Source organism: Asparagus officinalis, chromosome 1 (assembly GCF_001876935.1).
Source record: "Asparagus officinalis chromosome 1, Aspof.V1, whole genome shotgun sequence".
Taxonomy (NCBI): domain Eukaryota; kingdom Viridiplantae; phylum Streptophyta; class Magnoliopsida; order Asparagales; family Asparagaceae; genus Asparagus; species Asparagus officinalis.
In genome coordinates this window covers 80220785-80226017 of record NC_033794.1, presented here as the reverse complement: position 1 = coordinate 80226017, position 5233 = coordinate 80220785, and positions in this window count along the sequence as shown.

Here is a 5233-nt window from a genome sequence, read left to right as displayed (position 1 = left end):
CTGATCAGAAATAAAAATAATCATTCTAGGACTTTAAACAGTAGGGATGAATTTATAAATACATTGAAAAAATCACTTCCAACTCGATGTATCCTCTACCTCCACAACTGCGAAAGCCAATGGAAATAGACACTATTTGCATCTACACCGGCCGCAACCAAGAGCACTCCTTTGTACTTGTCGTATAAATGTGTGTCATCAATGCTCAAGATTGGATGACAAAAAGAGAATCCTTTGATAGCGGGTCCAAATGCCTAACATACTCGTATGAACCTCTCTGTTCCTGTCGCAATCGCTTTAGACAATATTTTGTATTCGGTACCCATATTTTTCCTCTTAATTGCTTCAAGATATTGCGGAAGTAATCCGTAAGATTTCTTCCAATCTTCAAAGATTTTAATCAGCGCCTTCCTCCATGCATAATATGCTTTATATTTGGATATATTTATTTTTCCCATATCATATACCCTTGTAATTATCTGCCTTAGAGTAAGATCAAGTTCTCGCCTAACTTCGAGTATAATTAGCTTCAAGATATAAGAGGAACTTGCTGCCTTATGATCGACATTGATAGTTGGATTGTAATGTGTATGAAGTTCACAATAACTAGAGATCATAAATTACCCATTAGATTTTTTCCTAATCACTGCATTAAGCTTCCATGTACACTTTGAATTTCTCTCATCTTGAGCACTTACATACTCTTATTGAGCTTTCTCGTTGAAGTAGCACTTGACATGATGGTTGGTTGTATACGTTTTTACCGGCTTGAATTTGACCCGATTCTTGATTGACTATTCATGTATAGCGAAAACCAAACTTTTTTTGTTCTAAAAAAAACATCTCCTTTTTTGAAAGTGAAGTCCTCGGGTCGTTCGCTATTAGGACCAAGCTCAATGAACTCAACTTATGAGGCATTTATACACTCCTCATTTTGAAACTCTTCTGACAATGGTTCTTCAGACTCAACATAATTGTTGCTTACACAATATTCATCCATCCAACAGGTGTCCTCATCGGTTCCTCCAATTGCACATTACATACTATCAAGACGTTCATCCCCTTCAGCATCTTCATAATCATCATCTGCATCTACATCTTCATCATCTTTTACAATAGAACCAACCGATAAATTAACCGAAACATGATCCAAAGCGTTGTGGAACACGTCACTTGACATTGCACCAGAGTCATTTTCTAAACTTAGAGATGAAATGAATTTGCTCGAGTTATGATACGGGTGTATCTTCTTCCTTGCTTCGGGAGCTTAGTGATCCTTATGGGAGCTTAAGGATAGATGATTCTCATGGTATCTTAAGAATAGAGGTGTGGACGAAGTCGTTGAAGGCGGTAAAGGTAGATTACAGGAAAAGACTGTAGGAGTCATTTTGAGCTCCCATCGGTCGACCGCGAGCGTGCACAGCACAAGGAAAATCTCTAGACTTTTCGCGGTCGATCGCTACGACTTGGTAGTTGACCGCCAAAACCTTGTAGTCGATTTTGGTTTCAATTATTGGATCCAGTCAGCCATGATGGTCTCTGCGGTCGACCGTGACGGTTTCCTGAGCCTTACTGGTTCGTTTAGGACTTTGTTTCCTGTTTGATTTTGGTTTGTTTAATTACACTTTTGTCATCCATGTTGTAAACTCTATAAAGAGGATTGTTTTAGGGTTCTAAACAATCAGAGAAATCAAAGAGATGAGATCATAACCAAGGGATTAGGGTTTAGAGAGACTTAGGAGATTGTTCTTGATTCTAGAGAGATTGTGAGAGAGGGATTTGTAATCTGTTATTCTCATAATCTAGAAAATGTATGTTTTCCTTGCCAAAATGGAATTATTCTTGTGTTTTCTATCGTCTTCTTATCAACCCACTCTTGATAATTCCACGATCAAGGTGCTCGTCCAGCAACTCGTATCAAGTTAGTATCAGAGTGATTAGATCCTGTGAAGGGGGATCCTGTGTATGGTCCTTACTCGATCATAATATAAGAAGCTAGGGGAGATCCTTATTTCTTTGGAAGGAGTTCAGAGATTAAGGAAGAAGAAGATGACCGAAAGGGATAGTTCAACAAGACTAGATACATTGGAGAAACAGATGGAGACAATGGGTTTGACTCTCACATAGCTCGTCAACCTTTTCTAAGGAAAGGATAAAAATGAGGAATCTTCTTCGAAAGGAAAGAGGAGACTTGTAGAGTCTGATGGGGGAAGGCGAGGAATCTGATTCTGAAGAGGAGGCTGAAATTGTCAAGACTATTCCGTATCAAGGGGGTAAGGATTCTTACCAGAATCTGAAGATAGATTTCATAGTAGAGATTCCTATTTATGATGGGAGTGTAGACGTCGAGAGGCTTGATGATTTGATCGAGCGTATGGAAACGTATTTCACTCTTTATGGCTATTCGTTAAAAGATAAGATTGTATTCACGATTTTGAAGCTTTCGGGACATGTATTGACATGGTGAAAATCCTATTGCAAGCAGGAAAAGAAGGCGGTGTCGTGGAATAAGTTCAAGGAGATACAGAGAAAATAATTCTACCTGGTGGGATTTCTTGAGGAACGTTGGTACAAATAGTACGGCTTATGCCAAAGAGTTAATCAAACCGTTCAAGAATACACCATGAAGTTCCAGCAGCAGGCGATGGTCCTCAACATTATGATGGAGGAATATTCTATGTTTATGAAGTATATGGCGGGATTGAGTGATTACATCCGGAAGGAGATGAAGTTATTCAAAGTGGAATCTATTGTAGAGGCGAGTGTGAAGGCTATTGCCATCGAAGGCAAGCAAAAGAGGAGCAACGAGGCAAAGGGAGATGCAAAACAAGCAGGAGAAGAGTCTAGTGGTTCTCAATCTAAGGAGGAGAATAAGAAGGGTAATCCAGGGAACACAGGGCTGATTTGTAGTCATTACGAGAAGATATGGCACATAGCTGATCAGTCCTGGGAGAAGTATCATCATCTTAAGCCAAGGGGGTTGAAGAAGAAGGAGGAGAAAAAGCATACGTGATAGCTTATGTTCCGAAAGAAGTCCCTAGGATGAGAGAGCCCAACAGCAGTCTTAACCTTATGATGAGGAAACAGGCCATGAAAAAGCACGACGACTCTAGAGAGCAACTCTTTGTTCTTAAGTTGCAGGTAAAGACCAGTTTGGTTGATGCTATAGTTGATCCAGACAGTGAGAAGAATTTGATATTCGAGGCTTTGGTTCTGAAGCTAGGTCTGAAGACAGTCAAGCATCCAAAGCCCTATCTATTAGGGTAGATTCAGAAGGAGACGAGACTGAGTGTAATTGATCAATGAACTTTTAGATTTGCGATCCATGAGTAGTATATTAACGAGGTCACGTGCGATGTAGTTCTATTAGATGTTTGTCAGGTTATACTGGACAGTCCCTATTTGTGGGATAGATATACGATCTACGAGAGACGGGCTCAGAAGTACACATTCATCAAAGATGGTAAAAAGTTCATATTTCATTCAGCATCTCTTCTGAAGGAGACAAACTTGGTGACGATGAACCGGGCGAAGAGGCTAGTGAATGCAAGCAAGAAGTTTGTTGCGTTATGCATTAGTTCTTATGAGGAGCCACTGAAAGAGGGTTAGTGAATGCAAGCAAGAAGTTTGTTGCGTTATGCATTAGTTCTTATGAGGAGCCACTGAAAGAGGGTTGTAATTTGGTGCGGAAGGTGACTACGACGAGATGCATGATGAAGGAGTTGTTTCTGATCGGACGTTGAGACCGGATTCCTAGCAAGGCCAAGTGGTTCAAAAAAGAAGGAGGGGCTCACGAATTCCCTCAGCTACAGTTCTAACTTGAACGGGACTTTAAGTTCCTAAAGGGAGGAGCCATGATACGGGTGTATCTTCTTCCTTGCTTCGGGAGCTTAGCGATCCTCATGGGAGCTTGAGGAGGGTGTATCTTCTTCCTTGCTTCGGGAGCTTAGCGATCCTCATGGGAGCTTGAGGATAGATGATTCTCATTGTATCTTGAGAATAGAGGCTTCGGGAGCTTAGCGATCCTCATGGGAGCTTGAGGATAGATGATTCTCATTGTATCTTGAGAATAGAGGCGTGGACAAAGTCATTGAATGCGACAAATTTATCTTGCATAGTCTTAGCAAACTCTTGACAAAGATCATTGTTAGTAGAACCAAATATTATATCATCTACATATATTTGAATTAATATTATATCTTTATTTATTTTCTTAATAAATAGTGTAGAGTCAACTTTCACAATTTTAAATCCGGAAGTTAAAAGAAAATTCTATAGTCTATCATACCAAGCACGAGGTGCTTGTTTAAGACCATATAAAGTTTTCTTAAGTTTAAAAACATGGTTTGGAAAACTTTCATGTTCAAATCCGGAAGGTTGTTCTACAAAAACTTCTTCTTTAATAAAACCATTTAAAAATGCACTTTAACATTTATTTGATATAATTTAAAATCCATAAAACATGCAAATGCAAGTAAAATTCTTATAGATTCTAAACGAATAGCCGGTGCATAGGTTTCATCATAATCAATACATTCTTCTTGATTATAACTTTGTGCAACCAATCTGGCTTTGTTTCTAATAACTTGTCCAGATTCATCCAATTTATTTCGAAATATCCATTTGGTTCCTATAATGGATTTATCTTGAGGTCTAGGTACAAGATCCCAAACGTTATTTCTAGTAAATTGATTGAGTTCCTCTTGCATAGCAATTATCCAAATCATCTTTACATGCTTCTTTAATATTTTTAGGTTCAATTATTGAAACAAATGCAACATATGTATATAAATCCAATTGTGATCTAGTTTGAACACATTTAGAAATATCATCTATGATCAAATCATGTGGATGATTCCTAACATCTACATATGCTTTAAGTAAAATATTACTATCATTAGGACTGTCATCAATAATAGGGGTGGTTGATTAACAATATCATCATCATCATGATTATTATCATTAATATTAGAATTTGAATTAGATTCATCAAAAGAAACATGCAAAAAAATTTCTATTGTAGAAGTCTTTTTATTATAAATTCTATAAGCTTTACTATACATAGAATAACCTAGAAAAATTCCTTCATCTGATTTAGAATCAAACTTGTCTAAGTTTTCTTTTGTATTTAATATATATTATTTACATCCAAATACTTTAAAATATGAAGCTTTAGGAATGCGATTATAAAATAATTTAAAACTTGTTTTATTTAGAATAGGTCTTAATAAAA